Below are 12403 nucleotides of genomic sequence, written 5' to 3' on the forward strand. Positions count from 1 at the left end.
AATATCATGTGGACAATTGGATATTACTGGATACGTTAAAGAGAATGTACAGACAAAATGTGGAAATCTGGCTCAGGTCATCTGGCACGCCATGTGGTAACAGGCCTTGGGTGCACACCGCTCATCTGATGAAAGAGTGTAGATGGAGAAGAAGAGGGGCCTACAGGTAGCCTTGAGGAGCTCCAAGATTCCAAGTTTAAGAAGAGGAGGATGAATGTGCCAAGAAAGCAGAGAAGTTTCCAGATCTTTAGAAGAAAAGCAGGAGAGTGTGGTATGAGTGAAGCTGAGGGGGAATTCTCTGTATTATTGTTGCAATACTTTTGTAAGCCTTAAATTATTTCAAAATATACAGTGAAAAATCATTTTGTTAGAGCTTATTAAGATGGAGAAGGGCCCACCTCACTATCTTGGACAACTGCCCCCATCCATAAGGACCTTCCTTAATGGGGGTCAAATCTTGCCACATCCTCTTCAATGAGCCAGTTTAACTCTTCGAAGCCTATGTGTTCCTCTTCAAGTATCTATAGATTATCATCACATCCAAACTGCTAACATTCTAAAAAGGTAGATCATGTTCAAAAAAGGTAGATCATCTAATTTTTAACCCTTTATATTTAAAGAAATGGTACTGGCTTGTTAAATGTACATACACTACATTTTAATGTACTCCCACCTATTTATTAAACAAACAAAATGTTTAATTGAGAGCACAAGACAAATAGCTATCAGTTTGTGCGTCAGGATAGGCTAGGTTTTATGGTAACAGACCAGTCCCAAATCCTAGTGACTTAAAAGACCAAAGCTTTACTTACCGCCCAAGTACCACATCTAGTGCAGGTTGTCAGAGAGCTCTGCTCACAGTGACCACTCTGACTGTACTCCTTCTCGATTTGACCCTTACCTCCGAGGTCCTTGCGGCAGGGAGAGAGGCCTTAGAGTCAAGTACTGCAGCTCAGTGCTTTGGCCTGGGTGCTAAACATGTCACTTCTGCTCAGACTTCCTGAGCTGCAAGTAGGCATGTGGCTGTGCCTGGCTTCAAGGGAGTGTGGGTGTATCCTTCCTGTGCACCCAAAGTGGAGGAAAGCGATAGTAACTTGTACCATGCAATTTCAGTTTCTACCACAGAAACGATAAAAACCATGACATTGTGGCAGAAATGGCCAATTGCTTACCCAATATTTCTATTCTCCTCTGCTTCCTTACTAGTAGAACCTTGGTATGTCAATTCCTACTGAAAAGTATTCAACTCTACAGATGCCCCGATAGCTCTGGGTGGACATATGACCCAATTTTGGCTGTTTAAATAGAAACAAGTGGAGCTTAAAGCAAAAGAAAAGATTTTCTTGATTATCAGACAAGGCTGTCTTGTGCCTTTGGCTCTCTGCCCTTCACCACCCATCATCCATCATCCTTCTTCCATCTTGCAATATGGCCAGAGTGCCTAGGAGTGCAGTAGCCACCCTGTAGCTGATACAGAAACCTCATGCTAATGTTAGTGGGTCAGGACTACTGATGGGACCTGTATCCTTGTAACACTGTGAGCCTCCATACCAGCTGTGGGCTGCTTCCCCCACATCACTTGTTACTTCAGACAAATAAGCCAGCACTGTTGGGTTTCTGTTATTTGCAGACAAACTCAATCCTACATGATGCAAATAAACGGTTTTTATTAGTATGTACCATAAATGACTTATTTATATAGTATCATGATTCTGAGCATTTGGAAAATATTTACAAAAATTGTTGAAATGTCCTCATTTCCCTTCAGGTAGCTAAATGGTATGTAATTTTCTATAATTAATTAAGAACAATTTTTCTACTATAACACTGAGGGAGAATTAAATATTATCAAAGGCCTACATATAAGATCCACTTTGGGAACTTCCCTGGTGGTCCCGTGGATAGGACTGCACGCTCCCAATGCAGGGACCCAGGTTTGATTCTTGGTCAGGGAACTAGATCCCGCATGCCGCAACTAAGAGTCCGTATGCTGCAGTGAAGATCACGTGTACTGCAACTAAGACCCGGCGCAGCCAAAATGAATGAATGAATGAATAAATAAAAGAATAAATATTATAAAAAAGATCCACTTTGGAGAATGATGAATTTTTGGTGTTTTTAATAAATTTTTAAATTTATTTTTATTTTTGTCTGCGTTGGGTCTTCATTGCTGCGCATGGGCTTTCTCTAGTTGCTGTGAGCAGGGACTACTCTTCGCTGCAGTGCGTGGGCTTCCCATTGTGATGGCTTCTCTTGTTGTGGAGCATGGGCTCTAGGCACGTGGGCTTCAGTAGTTGTGGCACGTGGGCTTAGTAGTTGTGGCTCACAGGCTCTAGAGCGCAGGCTCAGTAGTTGTGGTGCACGGGCTTAATTGCTGCGCAGCACGTGGGATCTTCCCGGACCAGGGCTCGAACCCTTGTTCCCTGCATTGGCAGGCAGATTCTTAACCACTGTGCCACCAGGGAAGTCCCCCAACTTCTTTTTTATTTTAACATTTTTATTGGAGTATAATTGCTTTACAATGGTGTGTTAGTTTCTGCTTTATAACAAAGTGGATCAGCTATACATATACATATATCCCCATATCTCTTCCCTCTTGAGTCTCCCTCCCTCCCACCCTCCTAGCTGGTCACAAAGCACTGAGCTGATCTCCCTGTGATATGCGACTGCTTCCCACTAGCTATCTATTTTACATTTGGTAGTGTATATATGTCCATGCCACTCTCTCACTTTGTCCCAGCTTACCCTTCCCCCTCCCCATATCCTCAAGTCCATTCTCTAGTAGGTCTGTGTCTTTATTCCCGTCTTGTCCCTAGGTTCTTCATGACCATTTTTTTTTTTTTTTTTTTTAGATTGCACATATATGTGTTAGCATACAGTATTTGTTTTTCTCTTTCTGACTTCACTCTATATGACAGACTCTAGGTCCATCCACCTCACTACAATTAACTCAATTTTGTTTCCTTTTATGGCCAGTAATATTCCATTGTATATATGTGCCACATCTTCTTTATCCGTTCATCTGTCAATGGACACTTAGGTTGCTTCCATGTCCTGGCTATTGTAAATGGAGCTGCAGTGAACATTGTGGTACATGACTCTTTTTGAATTATGGTTTTTCTCAGGGTATATGCCCAGTAGTGGGTTTGCTGGGTTGTATGGTAGTTCTATTTTTAGTTTTTTAAGGAACTTCCATACTGTTCTCCATAGTGGCTGTATCAATTTCCATTACCACCAACAGTGCAAGAGGGTTCCCTTTTCTCCACACCCTCTCCAGTATTTATTGTTTGTAGATTTTTTGATGATGGCCATTCTGACCAGTGTGAGATGATATCGCATTGTAGTTTTGATTTGCATTTCTCTAATGATTAATGATATTGAGTGTTCTTTCATGTGTTTGTGGGCAATCTGTATATCTTCTTTGGAGAAATGTCTATTTAGGTCTTCTGCTCATTTTTGGATTGGGTTTTTTTTTTGATATTGAGCTGCATGAGCTGCTTGTAAATTTTGGAGATTAATCCTTTGTCAGTTGCTTCATTTGCAAATATTTTCTCCCATTCTGAGGGTTGTCTTTTGGTCTTGTTTATGGTTTCTTTTGCTGTACAAAAGCTTTTAAGTTTCATTAGGTCCCATTTGTTTATTTTTGTTTTTATTTCCATTTCTTTAGGAGCTGGGTCAAAAAGGATCTTGCTCTGATTTATGTCATAGAGTGTTCTGCCTGTTTTCCTCTAAAAGTTTGATAGTGTCTGGCCTTACATTTAGGTCTTTACTCCATTTTGAGTTTATTTTTGTGTGTGGTGTTAGGGAATGTTCTAATCTCATCCTTTTACATGTAGCTGTCCAGTTTTCCCAGCACCACTTATTGAAGAAGCTGTCTTTTCTCCATTGTATATTCTTGCCTCCTTTATCAAAGATAAGGTGACCATATGTGAGTGGGTTTATCTCTGGGCTTTCTATCCTGTTCCATTGATCTATATTTCTGTTTTTTGTGCCAGTACCATACTGTCTTGATGACTGTAGCTTTGTAGTATAGTCTGAAGTCCGGGAGCCTGATTCCTCCAGCTCCTTTTTTCCTTCTCAAGATTGCTTTGGCTATTTGGTGTCTTTTGTGTTTCCATGCAAACTGTAAATTTTTTGTTCTAGTTCTGTGAAAAGTGCCCGTGGTAGTTTGATAGGGATTGCGTTGAAACTGTAGATTGCTTTGGGTAGTATAGTCATTTTCACAATGTTTATTCTTCCAATCCAAGTACATGATATATCTCTCCATCTATTTGTATCATCTTTAATTTCTTTCATCAGTGCCTTATAATTTTCTGCATACAGGTCTTTTGTCTCCTTAGGTAGGTTTATTCCTAGGTATTTCATTCTTTTTGTTGCAATGGTAAATGAGAGTGTTTTCTTGATATCACTTTCAGATTTTTCATCATTAGTGTATAGGAATGCAAGAGATTTCTGTGCATTAATTTTGTATCTTGCTACTTTACCAAATTCATTGATTAGCTCTAGTAGTTTTCTGGTAGCATCTTTAGGATTCTCTATGTATTGTATCATGTCATCTGCAAACAGTGACAGCTTTACTTCTTCTTTTCCGATTTGCATTCCTTTTATTTCTTTTTCTTCTCTGATTGCTGTGGCTAAAACTTCCAAAATTATGTTGAATGATAGTGGTGAGAGTGGACAACCTTGTCTTGATCCTGATCTTAGCAGAAATGGTTTCAGTTTTTCACCATTGATGACAATTTTGTCTGTGGGTTTGTCATATATGGCCTTTATTATATTGAGGTAAGTTCCCTTTATGCCTACTTTCTGAAGGGTTTTTATCATAAATGGGTGTTGAAGTTTGTCGAAAGCTTTTCTGCATCTATTGAGATGATCATATGCTTTTTCTCCTTCAGTTTGTTAATATGGTGTATCACATTGATTGATTTGCATATATTGAAGAATCCTTGCATTCCTGGGATAAACCCCACTTGATCATGGTGTATGATCCTTTTAATGTGCTGTTGGATTCTGTTTACTAGTATTTTGTTGAGGATTTTTGCATGTATGTTCATCAGTGATGTTGGTCTGTAGTTTTCTTTCTTTGTAACATCTTTGTCTGGTTTTGGTATCAGGGTGATGGTGGCCTCGTAGAATGTGTTTGGGAGTGTTCCTCCCTCTGCTATATGTAGGAAGAGTTTGAGAGGGATAGGTGTTAGCTCTTCTCCAAATGTTTGATGGAATTCATGTGTGAATCCATCTGGTCCTGGGCTTTTGTTTGTTGGAAGATTTTTAATCACAGTTTCAATTTCAGTGCTTGTGATTGGTCTGTTCATATTTTCTGTTTCTTCCTGGTTCAGTCTCAGAAGGTTGTGCATTTCTAAGAGTTTGTCCATTTCTTCCAGGTTGTCCATTTTATTGGCATATAGTTGCTTGTAGTAATCTCTCATGATCCTTTGTTTTTGTGCAATGATGTGTTTTATACATTGTGTTTCTTGTAAAATTAACCATCTAACCTAATAACATAAGACATTAAAGTTAGTTGTTCAAACACTGATAGTCATGAATACAGCACTAGTAGATGTTCTTCCTCCAACTAATCATCACCCTAGTTACTGATATAAATTATTATTTTTTAAATGAATTAATTTAGTTTTGGCTGCATTGGGTCTTCATTGCTGCGCACGGCCTTTTTTCTAGTTGTATTGAGTGGGGGCTACTCTTTGTTGCGGTTTGCAGGCTTCTTATTGCGGTGGCTTCTCGTTGTGGAGCATGGGCTCTAGGCGCTTGGGCTTCAGTAGTTGTGGCATATGGGCTCAGTAGTTGTAGCTCATGGGCTTTAGAGCGTAGGCTCAGTAGTTGTGGCACATGGTCTTAGTTGCTCTGTGACATGTTGGATCTTCCTGGACCACGGCTTGAATCCATGTCCTCTGCATTGGCAGGCGGGTTCTTAAGCACTGAGCCACCAGGGAAGCCCCAGTATAAATTATTCTTAAATACACAGTTTATTTAGCAATACATGTAAAAATTTAAAAATATACCTTAAGAATTAAAAATATAAAAAATGAAGAATACAACATTAAAATGTTGCTATACTGAACAAAACTTAGCTAACTGAGATAGCATTTTGGAAATCACTAGAGAAATTGCCCACTACTTGAAAATAAGAGAAAACTTTGGGTGGGACAAAATTACAATCAGTAAACTTTCTTACTCATATAGCTCATGAATTTCTGTTTCACCAATTCTACTTTATCATAAATAATGTGAGAACTTATTTTAATATGTTCGCTTTACTTAAAAATAGGAATTACAGTAGTCTTTTATCATGTTTTCCTCATAGGGAGAAAACTCTTATCAAGAGCAGTTCTGGGTGCAAGAGCCCCACGGCAAACCTGCAGCCTTCCAGAAACACCCATGGAAGACCTGGAGAGCCTCTAGCAGGTACCTTTGTTTAGGCATCTCTGTCTGCATCAGTGCACCTTCCCTTTGCAATTCATTACTTGGCGCCGAACTTGCTCTGACTTCAGGAAGAAGCAGTCTGTATTGCAATATCCCCATTGAGCCACTGACATGGGCCTGAAAATTGCTTTTTAAGTGGTCAGATGAAGCTAGCAGGTACTTTCAGATCAGCAGTGCAGTAAGCAGAGTCTAGAAGGATCATAGTTGCTGGTAAATTTGGTGTTCTTTCTAGATGCCCCAGACCTAAGGATGGGGTGACGGTCAGTGATGCTGGTTGGAAACCATTTCTTCCTGAGTTATGGGCATTTCAATATTTCTACACCCCACATTTCTACTGCATTGGTTTATTCTCCTGTTTTACTTCCATGCAAATGTTTTTCCCCAGTCTACCATCTCACTGCTGAGTGGCTCAGCTCTAATCCCACCTCCCCGAACAGCTTTTCCAGATCTTACCAGTCACCCCCCCATAGATGCCCATAATTTTTTGTCCATATCCCAGTGGACCTTGTATCTTTTTCTTTTTAAATTAATTAATTAATTAATTAATTAATTAATTTTTGGCTGCATTGGGTCTTTGCTGCTGCGCTCAGGCTTTTCTCTAGTTGCATTGAGTGGGGGTTACTCTTCATTGTGGTGCACAGGCTTCTCATTGCAGTGGCTTCTCTTGTTAAGTAGCATGGGCTCTAGGTGCATGGGCTTCAGTAGTTGTGGCACGCGGGCTCAGTAGTTGTGGCTCATGGGCTCTAGAGCGCAGGCTCAATAGTTGTGGCACACAGGCTTTGTTGCTCCGCGGCATGTGGAATCTTCCCAGACCAGGGCTCGAACCCATGTCCCCTGCATTGGCAGGTGGATTCTTAACCACTGTGCCGCCAGGGAAGTCCTGGACCTTGTATCTTGTGCTTGCTTTCTCACTGGACTGCTGAGCTCTTAGAAGGAAGACCTTGTTGCTATCCATATCTGACTTCCTCCTCCCCATCCCCCAACCTCTGGGTTTGGCACAGTGTATGGACCTTGAAGGAGCTTCATGTGTACTTGAACAGAAGTAAGGGACATTTGAGATTTTCTCCATCATGTGGTTGATTCTGTCTTTCTCCCATAAATAAGTGGAGATTGGCTTGGGATCTCTGGAGTGGTCTGTGGCCCTTATAAAATCTAAAGGGGAAGAGAACCTTGGTTAAAAGAAGAAATGAAGAAGGACCAACTTCTGATTTTCTTTGCCAAAACTCAGGTCATTGCTTCTTCTCTGAATTGCTCCAACTTGCTGAAATGGAAACTTCCTTTAATTTGGGATAGGTAAGAGTAATTTGGGGCAGATAAGAGCCCTGGGAAGCTGTCATTACCCACTGGCTTGGCAGGGATACTACTACAAAATGATTATGCAAGATTTTTTTCTGTCTACTTTGAATTATTTTTTAAAAACCTAGATTACTTGATTTAAAAACAATAGATCTGGGACTTCCCTGGTGGCGCAGTCCTCATCAGGGAGTGTAGGAGGCTAATCAGAGAAACAGAGAGAGACACGTTACACCCCCAGCCCTCTTCTCTGCCCTGAGATGCCCATAAAAACCTGGGCAAGGAGAGACATCTTGACTGACCCTTCTTGTTTGGGGGCACCAAGTCCTCACTTCCGGGAGACACACATACTGGTTTCCCTGTGGTGTCGGGGTCTATCCTGCCCATCTGAGGAGGACAGGCGTTGTTCCACAGAGTCTGGAAGTCTCAGGCCCAGCAGGCCCTTCCAACCCGCAGAGGCCTTGTGCGCCGCGCATGGCCTGGGTGAAGGGAGGGGACCAAGAATGACTGGACTGGTCAGGGAGGGAGGAAGGAGGAAGGAGAGCACTCTGATGTCTGCGAGGCCTAGCGGGCTCCAGAAAGGGTCAAAGTCAAGGCCTCACAAGCATGGCCCTGGCTGTTCCCTCCCTGCAAGCACCAGCCTCCCGGATGTTTGTACGCGCGCTTTAAAATATTCTAACAGGCTACCCTTTCATTGCTTAACCCTCAGTATCCTGTAACAACATCCTTGCATTTGTAGAGGACTGTGTGTTTCACAGCAGCACCTCGTATTCCTGAGGCAGGCCCGGTAGGTACTCTGACCCCGGGGAGGCATCAGGGCGTCTGTATCCTACAGCTCTGGGGAAAGGCCAAGCACAACCTGTAGTGAAGAGCCTACGCTGTGCTAGGGACTGCTGAGTTTTGAGATGTGGACATGTAGGGTGGGGAGACTGAAGAGCAAAAGGAAGGCATTGGGAGATCCCCGCGTCGTTCCCCTCTGCTCCAGGGCGCACTTGGGACCCCCAGTGCGCTGCCATCCTGGCCAGTCTGTCTGCCCAGGGGAAGGAGGGTAACCTCTGAGGTCTGCCTGATTCTCCTTCCTCACACCATTTACTCTCTACCATTCGTGATCCATCTCAACACACACAACCCTGTGCACTGACTCCTTCCTTTATTTTGGAGATGCTCATTTTGGGAATAAAAAGGAGAGGGAATGACTATGGATGGGACATGGGGAAGAAAGTCTCAGAAAATGAAGATCTCTTTGAGGTCAGAAAGGAGGTCTACTCCTCACAGGTAAGGATTCCGATTGTCTGATTGTCCAACGTCACAGTCAGACAGGAGCAGGTATCCTGTTGCTTTCCATCCACTCTGCATGGGTGAGTGTGAACAAGGTATAAGGTTTCACCAGGCCATGTTCAGTTGTATACTGTTGGTGTTTGAAAGGGTATTACCTTCAGGAATAGGGCTGCTTTATGCTCTGGTGGTGAGGGAGGATGAACTGGGAATGAGAAGACCCTTGTTCTAGGCCCAGTACAAAATCTCTGTGTGACCTTGGATGTGTTATTGAGTGCAAGTCTGTGTGCCCGACGCACAGTGAGGCCAAACAATACCAAAACTTTGGAGTTTGGAGCAGAGAAATGTTTATTGCAGGACCATGCAAGGAGACGGGTGGCTCATGCCTTAAAAACCCTGAACTCCTCGAAAGCTTTCATCAAAGCCCTTTTATAGGAAAGGTGAAGGAGGGGCGTGGTCAGTTGTTGCAGACTTCTTGGTGTCAGATCCTCTGTTCTTGAGGTCAGGTCATGGTCAGGTCATGATGTTCCTGTAAACCTCCATCAAAACAAATGTTATTCTCTGTTCTGACAAGAAAGGGCAAGGTCCCAAGGCTCAACTTTCATCCTCTGAGGTGCAGGCCCTGGCTAAGAGGAAGGGGTCCCTGCACGTCCGGTTACCCTGCCTGGGAGCGTTCATCCAGCACCCAGTCTGGGTCCTCCTGCCAGTGCCCAGGTCTGGCTGAAGAGGCAGATCTCAGCTGGAGGCACCCTCAGGGCCAGGTCCCCAGACCCTGCCCACCTATCATCACTGAGGGAGCCAGGCCCCAGGACCAGCCCTCAGGCTTTTCATTTAAACTAGAGAGAATCATTTGTATAGGAGCAATAGAAATACATATTGTAGCAAACACCAATCAGGTTAATTCCCAGCTCACAACAATTGCCCTTTTTTGAGAACAATTGCCCAACTACAGAGGTGGATCTGAGGTAATGATGTGCAGTGTCTTTGCAACTTAACCCTGACCTCTGGCCACCTCCTAGCGGTAGACAACTGATCTAAGCTGGACCAATTTTTGCAACTTGAATGGAGAGACTGAAACTATTACTCTAATGGCAGTGTCCATGTAGTCCAGTTGCTGAGGCCTCCATGGACTGTGACCCATGGAGACTGCTGCTGCCATTAAGTCCTGGAGGTAGACCTCCAGGGATGGGGGAGAGGTTCTGGGCTGCTTCAAGGTCTGGGCCCAGCCAGTGGGCGGCCCTGGTGAGGACTCTGGAGCTCTGCAGGACACAGCCCTCAGCCTGTCCCTGGGCCCGCAGCTCACCCGCTGGCCTGAGGCCAGAGGGCCTGGAGGGCCCCAGGGAGAAGGCTGTGACCTGCTTCTCACTGTGCTTGCCGCTGCGAGGACCACTGCCAGGCTGACTGTTGGCAGAGCGTGACCTCTAACCACTGCCCTATGGGTCTCGCGCTAACGGTGGCACACTAATGGTTGCACTAACGGCTGCGCACCCGCTCCGCCCCTATTACAGATTGTTCACTTAGCTAGCTGCTGTCTCTACTCCCTCTGATGGCAAACAGGGGACTCTGAGACACTGAATTTTATCTGCCTCTGTTTCCAGCAAACTCGTGATCAACTTTCGTCTCTCTCTGCACTCCAAAAAAAAAAAAAAAAAAAGGCCGGGTAAATTTTATTAATGCTTTCCTTAAAAAAGAGTCAATGTAAAATTAAAGCAGAAAAGGAGACTGAACTTTGGTAACACAGTTGGAGTAATTGGTGGCACTGGCAGCAATGGGAGAAGAGATTTAGTTGATTTTCTGCGGTTGTTAATTATTTGCTAATCTCCTGGTGATGGAAGCGGCACATATTTTTTCCGAAGGAAGCAAGAAGCTGCTGGACTTCTAGTTCTCCTGGCAGCAACCTGTCACAAACCAAGGATCTGGGGAATCTTCAAACCACCCCATGATCCCAGTGGGACATACTTTTGAAGGATGTTTAGTGGTCAGTCACGAGTGTGGCAAAAACTGACAAGCAGGAAGCTTATGTGTTCAGTGAGAATAACATTTTTGTCTCCAAGAGATGTTTCATTTTGAAGATGTGTGGTACCACCTTCCGCTGAAAGCACTGGTTCCCCTGTTGAAGCTTGCTAGAAATTACAACAGTTTCAATTCTATTCAAAGCTTCTTTTATTCTCCTAAGAATTTCATGAAGCTTTCTCTCCAAGGGAACCCACACTGGAATTTCCAGGAAGAAATAGTTTCTTAATATAATTTTTCCCAGTGGAACAGCATATTGTATAGGACGGATGAACTCTGACTGTTCATAGTGGTATACTCTGGATTTTCCAGAGAGCTGGGTAATCAGTCAGCTAGATCAAACCCAGGAAATACTGATGAGTGAGCTTGACCCAGAAGTTATGGACTAATTTTACGTGAAAGATGGTGTTACTGCAAAGATGTCATTAATGAGAGTAGAACACGTGCTAGGTTCTGTCAATGATGTCACACAGTTCAATCCTTGTGGGTATTCAGTGAGTGGAATGAAATCATAGGGAACTTACTGGGCTATTCACGCCACTCCAGAACCAGAATTTTCTCAGGTAGTTTTGAAACAAACTTCATATGAACTCTTATAATGACCTGATTAAGAAAGTTGTGGGTTTTTATGCCAGGAAAATTTTTGATTACCCTGTTTGTCAACAGTGCTTTCTTTGTCCCACAAGATTGAAAGTTTTAAATGCTTTGATTACCAGAGGAGTGCTGTGTTCAGTGATTACAATTTTGTTTTTACCAGTTTTGCTAAGAAACGGTAATAACAGCAGAATTAAGAAAAATGAAGTAAAAATGCAAAAAGAAAACATACAGAAGAAGGTGATGGCTGGGCCCGCAGCTGATACTGAGGTCCATGCTTTCTACAACCACTACCTTGTAGTTGCAGAAAGCCCTAGATGTGATGACAGTGTAATCATTTTGGATTGTATGTGTTATTATACCAAGGAGTGAGATATCTTGCATGAATGCTCTCTTGTGTGTTTAGGTATTCTGTACCACTCTTGCTGTGAAACTGAAGTGCATATAGAAAAACCCTTTACTATGTGAAACTGTATAACACGTGTGAAAACAATTCAGCTTGGTTTATGCACAGTGTAATCTCTCTCCAGGTATCAACCAAAATTTCCCATAGACAGAGGTTTTGTCCTCATTAGGTGTTGGCCTCAGCCTAACCATCTGGGATTGTTCTATTAAACTGCGGTCAGAATTTGTACATTCTAGTTACTGTTACTTTCTAGAATGTATTCTCTACTAATGTTATTGAAACCAATTTCTACTTCATACAGATGTTTTTCGTATACCAATTAGTTTTTCTTCCACGAATCAAGTCCTCCTAAGAAAATGATTGCAGTTACTCATTTTTTGT

General features: G+C 42.9%; 1 pseudogene; it reads left to right on the top strand.

Moving 5' to 3' along the window:
* The first annotated feature begins 10837 nt into the window (after positions 1–10837).
* LOC136136621 (S-adenosylmethionine decarboxylase proenzyme-like) lies at positions 10838–11813 on the top strand (annotated as a pseudogene).
* The last annotated feature ends 590 nt before the right edge of the window (positions 11814–12403 follow it).

Source organism: Phocoena phocoena, chromosome 16 (genome assembly GCF_963924675.1).
Source record: "Phocoena phocoena chromosome 16, mPhoPho1.1, whole genome shotgun sequence".
NCBI lineage: Eukaryota > Metazoa > Chordata > Mammalia > Artiodactyla > Phocoenidae > Phocoena > Phocoena phocoena.